Source organism: Hemitrygon akajei, chromosome 15, assembly GCF_048418815.1.
Source record: "Hemitrygon akajei chromosome 15, sHemAka1.3, whole genome shotgun sequence".
Taxonomy (NCBI): domain Eukaryota; kingdom Metazoa; phylum Chordata; class Chondrichthyes; order Myliobatiformes; family Dasyatidae; genus Hemitrygon; species Hemitrygon akajei.
Genome location: NC_133138.1, coordinates 67,646,791 through 67,667,825, shown reverse-complemented (window position 1 = coordinate 67,667,825; position 21,035 = coordinate 67,646,791). Strand labels below are relative to the sequence as shown.

Here is a 21,035-nt window from a genome sequence, read left to right as displayed (position 1 = left end):
ATTCTTCCTTTGAATTACGTATAGTTTTCAAACACCTCCTTCTTCACACTCACACTCCAGACTCCCAAAATGAATGTTAATCAGAATTGTCTGGTTTGCCATCAACCCCAGTCTGCAGCTCCAGGATTACCATTGTTCAGAGCTGCATTTTAAATTCAATCTACAATGCACATTCAGGTCTGAAGATTGGTTGCTGGTGAAATTAATATTTGCTATATACCATAACTCCAGAATACACCCTAACAAAAAAGTTGATCCTCTTTTCAGAATATGCAACAGTAGAATTGTCACAGTAATCACATATTACAACTAAATAGGACATTAATGTTTGACTTTTCATTTGTTCCTCATTTTGAAGATCTAACAGTACATATTTTATTTTAACTATTCTAAACATTAACAGTTTTAGTCAAGATTTTCACTTTTTTGAAATAATTTAAAACTAGCTACAACACCTGCATTGATGTGATCTCAAACTAACTTCTCACAATTAGCTTTAGCTCCAAAAACAGATGCCTGATGCATCAATTCTTTTTATGAATGAAATTAATAAAGTTAAAAGTAGTTTCTTTGATCAGCCATGGCATCACAACCTGTTCTCCTGTGAACTGTAGGAAAGGATTCCTAAAGTTCTGGATTGCTGGGATAAAATAAGATTAACTAAAATAAGTAATTCTAAAACTTTTCTGTAAGTGCTAAAAGTTCACATAAAATATTGTAAGCACTGTACTTAAAAACATTTAAATGAAAGCTATTGTAAAAAGAAACCTGAAATGCACTAATTTTAAGAAAATGAAACAATCTTTTAAAAAAACACAATTTCACCAGGGTGGTTTAGATCTCAATAAAATATTTAAATCATGGATTAAATGTGGATGAACAAAACAAATATGATATTGAATGACACATCAGAATCAAACTGTATAATTTACAATTATAGATAGATAATTAGACAGTTTCATGGGGTCAATAACACTAGAGTAACGAGAGTTTGTATTTTAGTGTCATAAAGTGAGTATAAAATTATAATGCTGAGGTTGGAAGGTCAAATTAGTAAATCATTTTCAAACTGTAATCCTGAGAATAAACATCATTTACTAAAACATGATTTGATCTGGATGGTTAAGCTTTTCTTTCCTCACAGACCTTGTTCTTGAAGTCACACTATCAGCACAGATTTATGCATATGACTCCCATAAAATGTCCACAGAGAATATCTCCAGATCTTCATGAAAATATCTAACTTGCATCTCCCTCCTCCCCAGTTCTGGTGAAATGTTGCACACCTGAAATGCCACTGGTTCTCTTTCCCCAAGTGCTGTCTGGCCAGTTGAGATTTTCCAGTACTTCTAATTTTATTTTACATGTTAAGCAACAGCAGTTCCTTTGATTTCCATTGACCCACATACCATTTGCCTTACCAATCACTTACTGCAACTGCATTTTGGCTTTTAGTCACTTGTGTTTGTGTATGCAAAGGCCCCTTCGAACAACGAGATTACCAATCCTTCGCCACTTAAAAAGAATATATTATTTTTCTATCTTCTGCAAGAAAGTGGATGACTTCATGTCATTTTTCTTCTACCTGCACTGGGGGAATCAAGCATTAACGAGTAGCTAAAAATGAATCCCACAATTTCCAAGCTTAATAATGTCTCCCTCATCTTAAATTTGCCCTTAATTTTAACATTTGTAAACATTAACATCACAAAGAATGTAATCGTCTCATGCCAGGTCCTCCCCATATTATGACAAGCTCCCATTCTAGTGAACCAAGTTCCCTTATGGCAGAAGTTGCCTGTAGCAGCAGCCAGTAAATCTATCCTGGTCATTCTTAAGCTAAGATGGCAGCGCGTGTGATCGCGGCCGCCTTTCAGGGGCCAACCAAAGGTGCTTTTCTCTTTGTAAAGTTTGTTTTATATGATCCAAAGACCATTCTACTCCAGGAACTTCAGGTACTGCAGGGCTACTCCATCAGTGAGCTGCTTGTTGGTCAGAGTAGCTGGACTGGTGTTGGCTGCAGCGCTGGCTGAGATAACGAAGAGGCCGCCGACAGGTTAGAGAAGGAGCCGGCCAAGGGGGTGTCGAAGGGGCGGGCTGGGATGTCGGGAAAGGGACCATCAGGAATGGCAGAGGCACCCGCCGGAATGTTGGAGGAGTCAGTTTGGGTTAGGAGGAACTGACCCGGCTGCTGCCTGCTCCTGGAAGGTATCGGCTGGTGCGAGGACGTGGCGTGCAGTGTAACTGTGGGAGATTGTCTCGGACATTTCACTCGCAATTGCAAGCCTCTGTTGGTCAGTGATAATGTAAATTACCTGTTACCCTTGTTTGGTGGAGGGGCAGATGGCACGGCAGCTGTGTCTCCTCAGTTGTAGTGAAGACTAAGCCTCAAGCCTGGTAGACCAGTTGAGAAGACACGAGGGCTTGACAGCATTGCTCAGCGCTCAGTTGAGGGATGGCCTCTCCCAACAGAGCTCCTCTCACGAGTTCGAGCAGTGGGATGACAGCCAGGATTGTGTGCATCTGTGCACTGCTGGGAGACTGTAACATCGATTGCCAAACATTGTCGCTCCGGGTCTTGGAATATATATGTGTTTTTTATTCGAGTGAATATGCTTCCTTGCTTGCTATTTTGACTGTTGCTCACTATTTTGAATGTTACTAGCTATTTTGAATTATGTTACTTGCTACTTAAATGCTTGCTTGGTGTTTTGAATGTTTTGCAACTTGGCCTAGAGGAACACTGCCTCATTCAGCTGTATTTATGATAATTAAACTTGATTTGATTTTGATGTGTACAGGCGATGTTGTGTTGAATGAATGTTCTATTTATTCTGAAATTTGTAAGCTGGGGAGGACTTGTATGATAGAATAGAAGAACAATCCAGCACAATTGGTTATTTGGTCCATCATAGACGTTCTCATAATCCCAATCTTCTGTAACTTGTTTATATTTGCAAATTATCCTCCTTTAAATATTCTTCCAGTTCCTTTTATAAAGTCAGTGTAGAATCTGTTTTCAGGAAGCTCAGTCCAGGTCAAGAAATTGGCTATATAACTTTTATCAAACTGAACATGTCCATGGACTGAACACAAATGGTCCACCAGGCAGTCTCCCAATCTGGATTTGGTTTCTCTGATGGAGAGACCACAATATGAATACTGAATTCAGTAAATTAGATTGGAAGAAGCGCAAGCGAACTGATGCGTTATCTGGAAGGATTGTTTGGGTCCCTGGATGGCAGGAAGAGCTGCAAGGGCAGGTGTTGCATCTCTTGCTGTTGCATAGGAAAGTACCACTGGCTGTGGAGTGGTAATCGGGAAGGAAGACTACACCAGGGAATCGCTGATCGCTTTGATATGCGGCGTTGGCAAGGGGTATATATTCTTGATGGTGGAATTTCATTGTATCTGTTCTCGATGGTGGAATTTCATTGGAGCTGGCCGAAATCACAATGAATGATCTTTTGAATGTGATGGTTTGGTTAGGAAGGACTAGGGAAACTCTGTACTTGTTCTGTCCAGGAGGAAAGTAGGTTTTAAAAAAAATTTTACTTAGAGATACAGTGTGGGACAGGAAGAGCAGAGTTGAAGGAAACAGTTTAGTATGATGCTGACTCTGTGTTAATCATTAACACACTAACTTATAGCCCTGCTAATTCCATTGCTGTGCTTTATTAGCTGTAACTTGAGGGTTAATCATAAACTCTTCTATCTTGGATAGTAGTAGACAATTGACAGTAACATTGTGCAAGGATGATTTGGACCCTCACTCTCCTTTCCTTCACATTTAAAGCAAACCGATATGTGTTCCAGGAATCTGTTTCCGGAGAGAGTATGAGACATGCTTAACTCCTTTGTTCCACTCCATTCAGGTTCCCAAACTTTTCTCCGGTGCTAGTTCATTGATATTCATTGTAAGAAAACCCTTTCCCCTTCTCAGTCCATATTGGAGAATGTCACTAAGTTTGCATCCAATAAGCACCCTTCCTTCGCCTAGACACGGTCCAGCTCCAACAGTACCCTTCCCTTCTTCAAATTCTACATGCTCATTTCTGAGGATAGACTGAACCATTTTCTCACTATAAAACCCATGGATTTTGAGGCAATTGTACATTCTACATATACTATTCCATTCTCCCTGCTTCTGCTGCCATTGTATCCATCAGAGAACACAAACACCTTTCAAGCTTTCTCCTCAGCCAAGGATGCTCTTGCAGAATAAGGCCCTTGATTGAGCTCGCTTTCCATATTCCAGTTCGCTTAGGCCGCTTTTCCTCTGCTCGCCACAGTTTGAAGCACATTTATTTTCCAAGTCTGTATACTAGATACAACCTTGAGATTTATCTCCTTACAGGTAGCCACAAAACAAAGAACCATTAAATAAAGAAGACCATCTAACACCCAATGTGTAGAGAAGAAAAACAAGTCATGCAAACAATAAAAGCAAGCAGGTAGCATTCAGGACTGAAGTCCACTGACCTTTTGGTCAGCGCAGAGCCCAGTAAACGTAACAGAGCAGGAGCTGAACCACCCCGTCCTTTTTCTCCAGCCCCGACACCCTGACCCTTTCAATCCAGCCCAGCACTTAACTTGTCGTCCAAACATTGGGTTCTGTTGCTTCGATACGCTCTGGGACCTGGACCCCACTGCCTCAACTCGGCCTGTAACCGACCTTTCCACTTTGGCCCAGCACTTAAGTCGTCATCCAAACCTCGGGTTCTGTTGCTCCAATACATTCTGGGGCCCGTACCCTGCTGCCTGTACCTGACCTTTCCAACTCAGCCAGGCTCCACATTCAATGGATCATCCCCTGGCCGTTCCTTTACCTCAACATTACACTATCACTAGTCACATTATCTCCCCGCTGTTTGAACAATCATTTCTACTAATAAGTCAGACCTTCCTCACTTTCCACGCCTTTGCATAAATGGCCAACGTTTCTCTTTTGTCTCCAGCCTTTCTACAGTCCAGGGATGGGGACAGGGACACTAAGTATGACTTGCAGCTCTTCATAATGAAGTAGCCTTCACTAATCTGGATGGATGCCTTTTTACACAGGCAGATCAAACACAGAGTGAATGATTCCTTTACCAAATGACTTTGTTCTGCACAGAAGCCATGGCCACGGCCTTCCATTTACTTGGCACCTTAATTCCAGATCTCATTGCCTCCCAATGAAGCTCAAAATAAACTCAAGTAACAGAACTTTATTGTCCCATGAAGCACAATCTAGCCTTCCAGACTCATTAATGAATCCAGCAACCTCCACTGTTACTTCTGTGATACCAGTTTACAACCCTTCTAGAACTTTTCTTCCTGTCCCACCATTGTTGTTTACTCTTCAACGTATTTTATTATTCATTTGTGTTTAATTCTTTGCTGCCTTTCACTTGACTAAAGACCCTTCCTTTTCCCTTCTCCTGCCTCTGTACCTGTTTAGAATTTGCTACTCTCGAATATAGTTCCATTTTGAATGACAGGTCAAGACAGGTCGAACTGATTGTCATATGCATAAATGCAGTGAGGTGGAGGTACAATGAAAAACTTGCTTGCACAGGCACCTCTTATGATAGCAAGCCTATGCTGGACTCCAAGAACTTTGGTTTCTGCAGGTCTACCCCATCAGTGAGCTGCAGAAGCGCTGGACTGGGTGTAGGTCGTGTTGCTACCTGCTACAGGAAGGCATCGAAGGCATCACAGCTGGACTGTGTAGGTGGCGTGCATTGTAACCTCGGGTGATCGTCTTGGATGTTTCTCTTGTGATTGCAAGACCCTGTGGAACATTGATAGTGTGAGATGCTGCAGCCCTGTTTCCCCTGTCTGGTGGTGTGACAGATAGTGGGGGAGCTGCGTGGCCTCGGTCGTAGCAAGGACCAGGCCTCAAGCCGCAGGCTTGCCTGTTGTTGCAGTCCAGGAGAGGAGACTCCGGAGGCAGTGTAGCATGGTGTCCGTGCTCGGTTGGGGACTGGCATAGATTTCCATGTTTCCAGTTTATTGCTGATCTTCACAAAGAGATTTCTCCAGAGGCCAGCACCCACCATTAAGGCCCTCACCATCCTCTTCTCTCTGCTGCCATCAGACAGGGGGTACAGCAGCCTGAAGACCCACAGCTCGAGGTTTAACAGCTACCCCCTGTTACATACCCCGTAACTGGGTGTCTTACCAGCAAAGATAGAAGTGTCCGTTGGAGTCTGGTGGTACTATTTTCAACAGTGTTTATTGGTAAAAATATACAAATCAATATTAATGCAAATATACAGATAATACACGTTAGCAATATTAAACCTAAAAGTGCGGGTATAATAATAATCAATAATAAAACAAGCTCTATCTTTGTCTAGGGGATAATGAATTGTCAGATGGAAATATAAAGTTCAGTTCAGTTCATGCAGGCTGCGGTAGTTGTCGGTCGATGTGTTGCAATTGTTGGAGAGAGAGAGAGACTAGAGAAAGAGAGCGCGCAAACAGTAACAGCTATGGTCTTTGCCAACCTTCCTTTACGATTTCGATCTGTCGATGTGTCGTTGTTGTGGCCATTCAAGTATGACCCCTCCGTCCTTTAGCTAGACCGTTCTTCCGTGGGGGACTCGTCACCCAGGCAAGGGTGGACACACACACAAGCCCCTACCGGTCTCGCTATAAACACTGTGAGTTAAAATTTACCGACCCTTCGTTCGGTCTCCGATGTCCAACACTGTCTCGTGGGTCTCTGCTGCTCACTAGCGTTTCTCCTGGTGCGTCTGAGGGGTGTCACCCCAGACCTCAATTTTATCCCCACTCACGGGGTCTCAGGTGTCAATCAGGTTTGAATGACTTAACCCATCAAACCAGCCCACTCTGGCTGTGTCCTGAGGGATTTCAATGAATAGAACAGTACCAAGTACACAATCCTCCAAAAGACAATAGCAGTAAATCTCCTCTTTTGTCAGTAGGAGACGTTCCACCTTGTGTACCTTTTAGCTGTGTGTCTCTCTCTCATTCTCTTTCATGAGCTGTTATCAATAACAACTGCCCTGGCAGATTTCCTTTTGTCTCTCTTACTTCCTTGTTAGCAGCATCGAAATAGTAGCGATTTGCAATTCTCCAAAAAGGGGGGGGGGGCATGGGCCACTCTGCACCCTTCTGCCCATCAGAGTTGTTCATCCTTCGTAACACCCCCATCAGATTTTTGAACTGAAAAATCCTAATTCTACCTCAGAGCATACTTCTCTCCATTTGAACTGATGATGTTATGTAAACTGTTGTTTATTGTGTAGTGTAAGTTATGTATAATTTATGTTAATTTAAGGTTATTTAACTTATGTTGTCATGTTTGTGATGTGCTGTGGTGCTACTTTTATGATGTTATACTCTGGGTATGTAGGCCCTTGACAATAAACTTGAAATGGATCACTTTTAACCAAACACTATTCCCTCAGTTCTTTATGCTTGACAGTAACCAATAGCTTTAATTCATCGAATGCATTAGCTGTTTCGGTTTAACTTGATGGGTTCCTTAGCCACTTCTCTAGGTTTCTAGAATGAACTCAGTTTTTAAGTTGCGAGACTTTGAGTTACGAGCGTGGTGATGTGGCTGGACCGCGGAGTTGGCGATCTCCAGCAGAGGGCATTGATAGAGACCGGAAACTTGTCACCGAGCTATCAGTGAGCGGAAGGGTGGCTTTAAAACTGATCTGCCACGGGGTGAGTAAACCAGGGGGCTGTTCCCAGGGGTGTAGTGGGAGGGAAGCGTCTGTTGCCCACTCGAGTTGCAGTGGCGCTGTGAAGAGACAGCGCTCACAGGAAACGCCCTTCAAAGCGAAACCATCGCTGAGTTGTAAACAAAATCCCCAGGAATATTGTTTTGTGTGCATCTGTAATTCATTTTGTATTGATTAATAATTCAATCCTTACGGTGGTTGTTGCGATAAAGCTTGAATCTCGTGTAGATAATAATAACGAGGTGTTGTTTGCAGTCGAGTAATTTAGTGATTGCAGCCCAACCCCCGCCGTCATTCGACCGGAATCGCGATTATTATAAAGTGTAAGTAAATTAGAAATAAGATTTTTTTTTCGGACAGTGGGAACTCTTGTAGATACTCTGGACTTCGTAGATGTTAAAACTTCTTCCGACCCCCCCCCCCCCCCGGCCCTTGCAATTAAATTAATCACAATATGTGCGTTGTTGGGATGACGCTTGTCACAGCTGAGTTATGGTTCAAGGTAATTCGGTCTCTGGGATTTACGGGAGAAATTCTTGGTGTGCACTCGCCACTTGACATCATAAAGTAGTAAAGCACCAGAGCAGGGCCTTCAGCCCAGCTCGTCCAAGTTCATCAAGATGGCCCCATTTGCCCAGGTTTGCCCCCCCCCCATCCCTCTAAACCCCTCCTTGCCCATGTATTTATCTAAATGTTCTTACTGTTCCTGTCACAACCACCTCCTCATATTCCACATATGAATGAAGATCTTATCCCTCAAGTCCCTCTTGAAGCTTTCAGCAATCACCTCAAGCCTTGTAGGCTCTAGTTTTAGTTCCCCTTCTCTGGGGGGCAGCATCATTCGGCAGGGTTCTGGGACCGAGGACGACATCCAGCGCAGACTCAGCAAAGCTAGAAGCATCTTCAGATCATTGAGCAACATACGGGGATCCACCAAGTACGGCGTCCTCACCGAGTGACTGTGTTCTGTCCACACTCGTGTACGGTTCAGAATGCTGGTGCATGATAAAGAGTGAACTTGCCGAGCTGTGGTCATTCCACACCACGAGCCTCTGGAAGATCCTCTGTACTTTCTGGCCAAGTAAGATCTCCAACCGTGTCCGACTCCTTCGGTGTCGGCAAGAGGACGTGCCCGCGATCATCATGAGGAAACACTGGAGATGGATTGGGCACGTGCTGAGAGGAGAGGCCAACTCCATCGTCGAGACAGCACATCGTAAGACCCCTGAAGAGCGGGAGACCGAAGTCAACTTGGCGCGGTACCATGGAGGCAGAAATGAGGAGCCTGAACCACACCTGGGCCACAGTAGAGAAGATGGCCAAGGACAGACAGAGATGGTGGACCTTCATTGCTGCCCTAAGTACCAGTGGCGTAATGGGCAGTAAGTAAGTCCCCTGGGAAAAAAAAGACAATGTGTATTCATCCTATCTACACTCATGATTTTACGCACGTCCTCAATCTCCTACATTCCAAGGAATGAAGTCCTAGCCTGCCCAACTTCTCTCTGTAACACAGCCCCTTGAGTCCTGGCAACATCATTGTAAAATTTTCTCTGCACGCTTAACTCTTTAATGATGTCTTTCCTATAATAGAGCAATGAAAACTGTTGAGAGAACTTGGCCTTTTCTCTTTGGAGCGACAGAGGATAAGAGATAGAGGTGTATAAGATGATGAGAGGCATTGATTGTGTGGATAGTCAGAGGCTTTTTCCCAGGACTGAAATGGCTGCCACAAGAGGGCACAGGTTTAAGGTGCTTGGAAGTAGCTACAGAGGAGATGTCAGGGGTAAGTTTTTTATGCAGAGAGTGGTGAGTGCGTGGAACGGGCTGCCGGCAACGGTGGTGGAGGTGGATACGATAGGGTCTTTTAAGAGACTCCTGGACAGGTACATAGAGCTCAGAAAAATAGAGGGTTATGGGTAATTTCTAAGGTAAAGACAAATTGGGCACAGCTTTGTGGGCCGAAGGGCCTGTATTGTGCTGTAGGTTTTCTATGTTTCTACGAAACACATTCGGGTGAGGGCAAGTCAGAAGGCATGGCTTACCGCAGAGGTCTGTGCATGGCTGAGGGATTGTGATGCTGCCTTTAGATCGGGGGATGCAACAGCTCTCTGGGAAACAAGAACTGTGCTTTCCCGCTCTATCAGGAAGGCAAAATGGGAGCATCCTCAGAGAATTGACAGCCACCTCTGCGACACCAGAGACACCAGGCACATGTGGCAGGGATCTAGAGGATTACAGACTACAAGTCTACCCTGTGCGTTAGTGACCAGGATGCTTCTCTCCCTGAGAGGCTGAATGACTTCTACGCCCGGGTTGATGAGCAGAACAAAGTGCTGGTGAGGCAGACACCCTCCCCCCAAGGGAACAGACACTCCGTCCGGCTGAAGCTGAGGTGAGGAAGACTCTGGCCAGAGTCAACCCACACAAAGCTGCAGAGCCCAATAATTTACCAGGCCGGGTTCTGAAAGACTGTGCAGCCCAGCTGACGAGGTGCTGAAGGATATATTCAATATCTCTCTGGAACACTCCTTTGCCCCTCGGTTTTCAAGGCAGCAACAGTAACCTGCCTAAATGACTATCGTCTGGTGGCATTAACATTTACCATTATGAAATGTTTTGAGTGACTGGTCATAGAGCACATTAAAGCCTTCCTCCTGGCTGCACTGGACCCATCCCAGTTCACTTATTGCTCAAATCCATCCAGTGATGATACAATAGCCTCTGAACTCCACTCTGTCCTGTCCCACCTGGGAAATGGGTCTCATGTGCCAGACTGCTGTTTATAGACTTCAGTTCAGCATTCAACACTATCATATCCCAGAAACAGTCCATTCTGGGCCTCAGCAACTCCCTCTGCAACTGGATACTGGACTTCTTAACTGTAAGGCCACAGTCAGTCCGTGTGGGCAGCAGCGTCGCTACGCTGAGCACTGGTGCTTCCAAGGCTGTACGCTCAGCCCGAGGCTGTTCATACTGCTGGCCTATGACTGCATCGGATCCAAGCTCAAACCATGTCTTCAGGTTTGCGGATGACACGACAGTGGCTGGCCTCATCGAGAACGATGACGAGACGGAGCATAGAGAGGAAGTGGAGTATCTGGTGGATTGGTCTGAGAAAAACATGGAGAAGACAAAGGGAATCATTGTGAACTTGAGGAAGGTGCAGATGAACCATCCCCTTCTGCGAATATTCATAGGACACGCCAAGCTGCTGCGCTGGTTGACTGTGTGGTTAAGAAGGCATACGGTGTATTGGCCTTCATCAACTGTGGGATTGAGTTTAGGAGCCAAGAGGTAATGTTACAGCTATATAGGACCATGGTCAGACCCCACTTGGAGTACTGTGCTCAGTTTTGGTCACCTCACTACAGGAAGGATGTGGAAACTGAAGGAAGTTAGACAGCTGTGTTACCCGAGGTAATTTCTAAAGTAAGTACATGTTCGGCACAGCATTGTGAGCTGACGGGCTTGTATCGTGCTGTAGGTTTTCTATGCTCTATGATACAGAGGAGATTTACAAGAATGTTGCCTGAATTGGGGAGCATGCCTTATGAGAATAGGTTGAGTGAACTCGGCCTTTTCTCCTTGGAGAGACGGAGGATGAGAGGTGACCTGATAGAGGTGTATAAGATGATGCAAGGCATTGATCATGTGGATAGTCAGAGGCTTTTTCCCAGGGCTGAAATGGCTAACACAAGAGGGCACAGTTTTAAGGTGCTTGGAAGTAGTACAGAGATGTCAGAGGAAAGTTTTTACGCAGAGAGTGGTGAGTGTGTGGACTGGGCTGCCGGCGGCGGTAGTGGAGGTGGATATGATAGGGTCTTTTAAGAAACTCCTGGATAAGTACATGGAGCTTAGAAAAATAGAGGGCTATGGGTAATTTCTAAAGTAAGTACATGTTCGGCACAGCATTGTGAGCTGACGGGCTTGTATCGTGCTGTAGGTTTTCTATGCTCTATGATACAGAGGAGATTTACAAGAATGTTGCCTGAATTGGGGAGCATGCCTTATGAGAATAGGTTGAGTGAACTCGGCCTTTTCTCCTTGGAGAGACGGAGGATGAGAGGTGACCTGATAGAGGTGTATAAGATGATGCAAGGCATTGATCATGTGGATAGTCAGAGGCTTTTTCCCAGGGCTGAAATGGCTAACACAAGAGGGCACAGTTTTAAGGTGCTTGGAAGTAGTACAGAGATGTCAGAGGAAAGTTTTTACGCAGAGAGTGGTGAGTGTGTGGACTGGGCTGCCGGCGGCGGTAGTGGAGGTGGATATGATAGGGTCTTTTAAGAAACTCCTGGATAAGTACATGGAGCTTAGAAAAATAGAGGGCTATGGGTAACTTCTAAAGTAAGTACATGTTCGGCACAGCATTGTGGGCCGAGTAGCCTGTATTGTGCTGTAGGTCTGTTTCTGTTTCTACATGGCTCCTCCGTAGAGAGAGTTAAGTGTACCAAGTTCCTGAGAGTTTACATCATGGATTACCTCACCTGGTCCCTTAATATCACCTCCTTGAACAAGAAGGCAGAGCAGTGCTTCCATTTCCTAAGAAGATTGAGGCAAGCAAAGCTCCTCCACCCCCTTCTTCACAGGAGCACAATTGAGAGCATCCTGACAAGTTTCATCTCTATTTGGTGTGGGAGCAGCTGAGCATTGGACCGGAAGTCCCTACAAAGGACTGTGAGAACAGCTGAGAGGACCACAGGGGTCTCCCTACCGTCCATCAGGGATGTTTATCAGGAGTGCTGTGTACACAGAGCCCTTAGTGTTATTAAGGATCCCACCCATCCATCCAGCAAACTCTTTGACTTTCTACCATCAGGCAGGAGACTACGATGCATAAAAACAAGAACAGTCAGGGTGAGAAACAGTTTCTTGTTTCAGAAGCCATTAGGCTTCTGAACTCCCTGTTGCATTGTTTTCGAAGTTTCACTGGTTGATCTGTTCCGTACCTTACAATATTTAATATTAATGGACTTCAGTTTGTTGTTTATGCGTGATTCATCTGTAGATTTTATCCTCACCTTCATAAGTTATTGTGTTATGTGTACCACTATGCTTTACACCCAGATTCAGAGAAATGTCTAGTTTCTATATGGTTATCTATGTTATATACATGTATATAGTTAAATGACAGTTAACTTGGCTTGAGTCACTAAAAAGATAATGTGGCATCTTGCACACAGCAGCTGAAAGTCCAGTGTGAGATTTATGATGTATGTGAGCACATCTGTAAGGAAAGTTAATGACTACACAGAAATAAACTCAGAATGAAACCATCAAAGTAATTAGCAAAGATCAGACATTACAAAGTTCATTATGTTAGTCACATATCAACATATAAATCTCATCTTAGAGATTTTATGAGCATTAGATATTGTTGTTTGAAAATTTAACAGAATTACAATAAGATATATTTATTCAGTGAAATATTTTTAGTTTCTCAAACAAATGAACAAAATTCAAATTTTAAAACAAATTGAGTTTTAAAATTTGAATTATCCAGTATATTATATTAAGCAACATCCTAAATAACACTAGGTATATAGAAAATACTGTGACCAATGGTTGGATTAGCAGATAATATATAATCAAATAACAATTACAGCACGGAAACATGCCATCTCGGCCCTTCTAGTCCTTGCTGAATGCTTAATCTCACCTAATCCCACTGACCTGCACTCAGCCCATAACCCTCCATTCCTCTCCTGTCCATTTACCTATCCAATTTTGCTTTAAATAACAATACCGAACCTTCCTCTACAACTTCTACTGGAAGCTCATTCCACACAGCTACCACTCTCTGAGTAAAGAAATTCCCCCTCATGTTACCCTTAAACTTTTGCCCCCTAACTCTCAACTCTTGTCCTCTTGTTTGAATCTCCCCTACTCTCAATGGAAAAAGCTTATCCACGTCAACTATCCCCCTCATAATCTTAAATACCTCTATCAAGTCCCCCCTCAACCTTCTACGCTCCAAAGAATAAAGACCTAACTTGTTCAATCTTTCTCTGTAACTTCGGTGTTGAAACCCAGGTAACATTCTAGTAAATCTTCTCTGTACTCTCTCTATTTTGTTGACATCTTTCTTATAATTCGGTGACCAGAACTGTACACAGTACTCCAAATTCAGCCTTACCAATGCTTTGTACAGTTTTAACATTACATCCCAACTCCTTTACTCAATGCTCTGATTTATAAAGGCCAGCATACCAAAAGCTTTCTTCACCACCCTATCCACATGAGATTCCACCTTCAGGGAACTATGCACCATTATTCCTAGATCACTCTGTTCTACTGAATTCTTCAATGCCCTACCATTTACCATGTCTGTCGTATTTGGATTATTCCTACCAAAATGTAGCACCTCACACTTACCAGCATTAAACTCCATCTGCCATCGTTCAGCCCACTCTTCGAACTAGCCTAAATCTCTCTGCAAACTTTGAAAACCTACTTCATTATCCACAACGCCTCCTACCTTAGTATCATCTGCATACTTACTAATCCAATTTACCACCCCATCATCCAGATCATTAATGTATATGACAAACAACATTGGACCCAGTACAGATCCCTGAGGCACACCACTAGTCACCGGCCTCCAACCTGACAAACAGTTATCCACCACTACTCTCTGGCATCTCCCATCCATCCACTGTTGAATCCATTTTACTACTTCAATATTACTACCTAACGATTGAACCTTTTCCCCCAAAATCTCCCCCATCTCTTTCGGCTCCACACATAGCTGTCCACTCTGATTCTCTAAGGGACCAATTTTATCTCTCACTATCCTTTTGCTATTAATATAACTGTAGAAACCCTTTGGATTTATTTTCACCTTAATTGCCAAAGCAACCTCGTATCTTTTAGCTTTTCTAATTTCTTTCTTAAGATTCCTCTTACATTCTTTATATTCCTCGAGCACCTCATTTACTCCATGCTGCCTATATTTATTGTAGATACCTCTCTTTTTCCTAACCAAGTTTCCAATATCCCTTGAAAACCCTGGCTCTTTCAAACTTTTAACCTTTCCTTTCAACCTAACAGGAACATAAAGATTCTGTACCCTCAACATTTCACCTTTAAATGACCGCCATTTCTCTATTACATCCTTCCCATAAAACAAATTGTCCCAATCCACTCCTTCTAAATCCTTTCGCATTGCCTCAAAGTTAGCCTTTCTCCAATCAAAAATCTCAACCCTGGGTCCAGTCCTATCCTTCTCCAAAATTATATTGAAACTAATGGCATTGTGATCACTGGACCCAAAGTGCTCCCCAACACATACGTCCGTCACCTGACCTATTTCATTCCCTAACAGAAGATCCAACACTGCCCCTTCTCTAGTTGGGACCTCTATGTATTGCTGCAAAAAACTATCCTGCACACATTTTACAAACTCCAAACCATCCATCCCTTTTACAGTATGGGTTTCCCAGTCTATGTGTGGGAAATTGAAATCTCCCACAATCACAACCCCGTGCTTACTACAGATATCTGCTATCTCCTTGCAAATTTGCTCCTCCAATTCTCGCTCCCCATTAAGTGGTCTATAATACACCCCTATAAGTGTTACTACACCTTTCCCATTCCTCAATTCCACCCAAATACTCTCCCTAGACAAGCCCTCTAATCTATCCTGCCAGAGCACCGCTGTAATATTTTCTCTGACAAGCAGTGCAACACCTCCCCCTCTTGTCCCTCCAATTCTATCACGCCTGAAGCAATGATATCCAGGAATATTTAGTTGCCAATCACACCCCTCCTGCAACCATGTTTCACTAATAGCTGCAACATCATATTTCCAGGTATCAATCCATGCTCTAAGCTCATCCACCTTTCTTACAATGCTCCTAGCATTAAAATAAATGCATTTAAGAATTTCTCCACCTCTTCCTCTCTGTTTATCTATAACAGTACAAAGAACTTTACTGTCTTCTTTTTCTTCCTTCTCCCATACAGCTGTTCCTACACTCTGGTTCCCCTCCCCCACTCATATCTAGTTTAAATCCACTGGAGTCTCTCTAGCAATCAATTAAATTAAGTAATTTATTGAGCAGCTTGTACTTCAGTTTATTCTTAACTTTGCCAAAATAAATAAGTTGTAGTTTTTTTCATTTCAAGAACTAAAGTCTTTCTTTCACCTTGCACATTACTATTGCTCATGTCTGAGAGAAATCTTTAATTTGCTTCTTTTGTAAGAGCTTTTGCTACAAAAATTAGAATTGGTACCTTTGTTGTTGTGCAACAGTTCCTTTTCTTGACTATCCATATTCTGAACATACTTCCTCAATCATTATAGTAGATTGTAATAGAAGGAATTGAATTTGAAGTTCGGTAGCATTTTATTCCTTCTAAGTGTAAACAATCCTCCAGAAAGAGCTCTTATGAGAATGTGAGGTGTACAGTCCTTGAAAGTGAGTTTGTAGGTTTGTAGGTTATCCACAAAATGTATTTTGAGTGAGTGAAGTTATCCATGTTGGTTCAGGAGCCCAATGGTTGAAGGGTAATAACCTTACCACCTTCCCGATGGCAGCAGTGAGAAGAGAGCATAACCTGGATGGTGTGGGTCCTTGATGATACATACTGTTTTCCTGTGGTAGCCTTCTTTGTAGATGTGCTTAGTGGTGGGGATGACATTGCCTGTGGTGGACTGGGTTGTATTTACCACTTTTTGTAGCCTTTTCCATTCCTGGGCTTGGTGTTTTAGTACTAGGTCATGATGTAACCAGTTAGGATGCTCTCCCATGTGCACCCATAGAAGTTTGCCAAAGTTTTCGGTGACTTGCCGAAACTATGCAAACTTCTAAGAAAGTAAAGGTGCTGTCATGACTTTGTGGTAACACTTACATTCTGGTCCCAGGACAGAATCTCTGATATATTAACTCCAAGGATTTAAAGGCACTGACCCTGTCCACCTCTGATCGCATAATGAAGACTGGCTCATGGACTTCTTGCTTCTTCGTCAGTAATCAGCCCTTTAGTTTTGCTGATGTTAAGTGAGTGGTTGTTATTGTTGTGGCAACTTTCAACCAGATTTTCAAACTCCCTCCTCTGAGATGATTCATCGCCACCTTTGATTCAGCCAGATACAGTATTGGTGCTTAGCTACACAGTCATACGTATAAAACAAGCAGAGCAGAGGGCTAAACACACAACCCTGCACTGCCCCTGTGCTGTGATGTAACCAGTCAGGATGCTGTTAACTCTGCATCTCTAGGATATTAATAAGGTTGAAAGAGTGCAGAGAAGGTTTACAAGGATGTTGCCGGGACTTGAGAAACTGAGTTACAGAGAAAGATTGAATAGGTTAGGACATTATTCCCTGGAGTGTAGCAAAATGAGGGGTGATTTGATAGAGGTATCTAAAATTATGATAGGTATATATAGAGTGAATGCAAGCAGGCTTTTTCCACTGAGGCTAGGGGAGAAAAAATCCAGAGGACATGGGTTAAGGGTGAAGGGGGAAAAGTTTAAGGGAAACATTAGGGGGAGCTTCTTCACACAGAGAGTGATGGGAATGTGGAATGAGCTGTCAGATGAAGTGGTGAATGCAGGCTCACTTTTAACATTTAAGAAAAACTTGGACAGGTACATGGATGAGAGGTGTATGGAGGGATAGGGGCCAGGTGCAGGTCAGTGGGACTAGGCAGAAAAATGGTTCGGCACAGCCAGGAAGGGCCAAAAGGCCTGTTTCTGTGCTGTAATGTTCTTTGGTTCTAGATGATGTGTCGAATCTGTGCAAACTTAAGAGATCGGAGGCGCAGCCTCTGTAAAGTGCCTTTGTAAAGGCACTTGCCTGCTATTGACCCCAAGACTACTGTTCATGATTAGATGCTAATTAAAGTTTTGAAGGTTATTTCAAGTAATAAATTCCATTATTACTTAGTGCACAGAAGTAAAACTACTCAGTTTGTTACCTCTCTTAAATAGTGTCATGATACGAATCTCATTGTATTTCTCTAGTATCCATTCTCTCAAATGATCAGCAGCATCTTACAATCTCTTTGTTAGTCCCTCCTAACATTCAAATCAATGTTTTGTATAGTTACAAATCTATTCATTTATAACACTTTGATGATTGAGATGAAAACTTCATTGACACTGAATTCTGTAACTTAGCCCTGATACTGTTTTCCAAAGGAAGGAATGTTATTCATGATTTAGTCAAAGTTCGAAATTAGATAGTCCCTTACTGTAAAATGATCTCTAATGACCGAAAGATGCTGGAAGCCATTGAAATATTAGTCCTAATGGAGGATCTCCACCTACAATGCCAACTGTCCCTTTGTTGCCACAGATGCCTGGGTTCCCTGAGTCAGTCTGCGTTTGTGGTGATGAAGGGGTAGTTGACGTTATAGTTGGAGACCTTGCATTAGGACTAACATATGAATACCTTTCAGCAGTTTGTTTTTAGCTCCATGTTGGTCATTGACTTGAGTGGCAAGAGAAATCACCCACTATTGGATTTACAATCGCATGCACCCTGTGGCTGTATTGTCCATCATCAAAGGCACCAGGACAGACTGTGAAGGCTGGGTCCTCAAGGGCAGGGCTGCCAGACTGGGCCTGCAGCTGACAGTGAATGAATCAATTCAAGAAGTAAGTCTACATAACCTCATCATCACCAAACTACCCATGGCATGAACATCTGTCCAAGGTAAAATTCGTATTAGTGACCGTTATAGACAGGCAAGAGGGTTATGCAAGGATTTCCAGCATTTAGAACTGGGCAGTGTGGCCCTGCTAAGGTGCGTGCATACATCTAGTGCACAAAAGAATTTAAACTTGGCACTAAAGGTTGTCACCCTCTACCTCTTTGGCATGTTGAGTATATTTCATAATCATAAACAATCATATTTCCTTTTCTAGCATCTGATGTGGAAAGTTTTGACAACATGGAGTTTGCTATCTTTTGTCTGTAGATTGTAGAAGTGGTTTATTTATACTGTTTTTATTGAAGAAATTATTGATTCACTATGTTGAATTCCAAAGAAGCAAAGGACGTGAAGCACAAAAGAACAGATAGTTCATTTAAAGCAGAATGGCTTAATGAAACAGTAGAAACTGCTACACTGAAAGCTCATGAGGTCAGGAACATACAGCTACAAGAAATATTTATGTACAATACAGAAATTGGTGTTGGCTGCAGATATTGTCACAATGCAAAAGTTGCTGAAGAATTTGCAAATGGGAAAATGTGGAGTGATATTTGGAAATTTGACTTTTTAAAGCATCATTTAGCAAGCATATCACATATGGACGGTGTGCAAAAGCTCCGACGAGAAAATCCTTCATTACCCGCTATAGGCCTGCTATGTACGTTTTGTGAGAGTGCAGATGAACAAGAACACAAATTATCAAACCCAGAGGAGATGGAAATTCTTATTGACAATGTTTGCTATCTGCTAAAATGGATATATCTCTATATATAAAATTCAGTGTGCACATGTCATTGTCACTGGGCAAAAAACTGCACAGCACAAGATTTTTGTGCACACTGGTTATTACAAATCAGAGGGAACATTGTTACTAGGCAGCTAAAGGTAGGGACTTACTGGTGGACAGAAGGTTTAAACTGGCCAGAATTAGAAGAGTACTGTAGTTGGAGGATTGTTGCTCTGGGGTGGGTAAGTATTTGAGCACGGGTTATTTTTAATTTAACACTTTGCTGGTCTGAGAGTCAACATACATCATTACAAACGAGAGTTTGTATGACTTAGAATTGGGAGTTACGATAGACAAATCATCATTCCCTCAAGTGTGTGAAAGCTTTGGGGAAGCTTAAACTTGCCTACCTTGTCAAGGCTACTTTTCTGGCACTAACAGTTGTAACAAAATTAAACGGATGTTCATAACAGCAAATGAATTCATATGTACTTCTATAGTCAAAATCTGTTTCCAAGAGTCACAAATAAATTCACTATACCTTATTTCCTGAACCCTTTCTGTTCCTTATAGTGACTAGATTGTCTGTTGTAGTATAAAATAATCGGGTGCCTCTTCAATGGCCTTCCTTCATTTATAAGGTCAAAAGTGGGGATGCTTGCTGATGATTGCACAATGTTCAGCCTCAGACAATGAAGCAGTTAACATCCAAATGCAGCAAGAGCTGGACAATATCCAGCTCTGTAACATTCCTCCCACACGTGCTAGACAATATCAATATCTAGTGAGAGGAAATCTAACTGTCATCCCTTGACATTCAATGCCATTGTCATCACTGAATCCCCCACTAGAGACAACGAGCAAGTCTGGGACTACTTCAGCCAGTAATTCAGCTCCCAACTCTCCAAAGCCTGTCCACATTATGCAAAGTTCAAATCAGGAGCGTGGTGGAATACTCTCTACTTGCCTGGACGACTGCAAATTCAACAGCAGTTAAAAATGTCGACACTATGCAGGACTAGCATCCTGCCTGATAGATGGCCGTCCACACAACCATTGACTCGTTCTGTTTTGACTCACCGTAGCAGCAGCTTATACCATACAGAGGATGCACTGCAGGAGCCGACCAAGACTCCTCAGACAGCACCTTCCAGACCCAGGATTTCTACCAGCTAGAAGCACGTGGGCAGCGAAAGCTTCGGAACACCACCACTTGGAGGTTGTCCTCCAAGCCAAATATTATCCTGACTTGGAAACTTGTTGCTGTTCCTTCCTGGAACCTGGAGCTCCCTCCCTAACAATCCTGTAGGTATCTACAGGTGTCCCCCGCTTTACAAATGTTCACTTTACGCCACTTCGCTTTTACAAAAGGCCTACATTAGTAACCTGTTTTCGCATTACAGAGAGGATTTTCGCTTCTACGAAAATTTTTCCCGTATAGATTAATGGTTCTTCGCTTTACGCCATTTTGGTTTAAGAAAGGTTTCATAGGAACGCTCTACCTTTGTAAAGGTGGGGTGGGGGGGGGGGGGACCTGTATTCACGTGCTGCCAGGCCTGCTGAGGAATTCCATCACCTCGGTTTTTTATTGTTAAATTGTAACTTCTCATGAAGCAGCACTCCAGAAGAGGGGAGTAAATGAGAGGGGGGGGGGGGGATATAAAATTAAAGTAGCTATGGAGTTAGCGATATATTGATTATTTAAACCATCAGTTTTCTTAAAATTCTGCCCAGGAGTTTAATGAAATGCTAAGTCATGCATTGCCAAAATGTACCGGATCTTTACATTTAGCTTTAATGACGCCGTCTTTCTCATTTGCAGGAAGTCAGCTGCTTAGCTGGAGTTTCACACGAGGCTGCACTGAAAGCAATTTTAATTTTCATTCTCTGACTGGGATCGCCTCCATTTCCACAATTCAGGGCTCAGCCGGTGAGATC

At 42.9% G+C, this 21,035-nt stretch overlaps 1 protein-coding gene across 5 annotated transcripts in view; it reads left to right on the top strand.

Annotated features, from left to right (window-relative positions):
- The window catches only part of LOC140739432 (gastrotropin-like), a 178,113-nt gene that overhangs the window by 147,558 nt on the left and 9,520 nt on the right, over positions 1-21,035 (top strand). Inside the window, exon 1 of one of the 5 annotated variants that reach the window (XM_073067728.1) lies at positions 7,553-7,686. The exons of 3 other annotated variants lie outside the window; for them this stretch is intronic. The gene's annotated coding sequence lies outside the window, so the exon portion shown is untranslated. Of the gene's footprint in view, positions 1-7,552; positions 7,687-7,748; positions 8,027-21,035 lie in introns of those variants that run through there. One more of the 5 variants, XM_073067729.1, reaches the window with a different exon arrangement.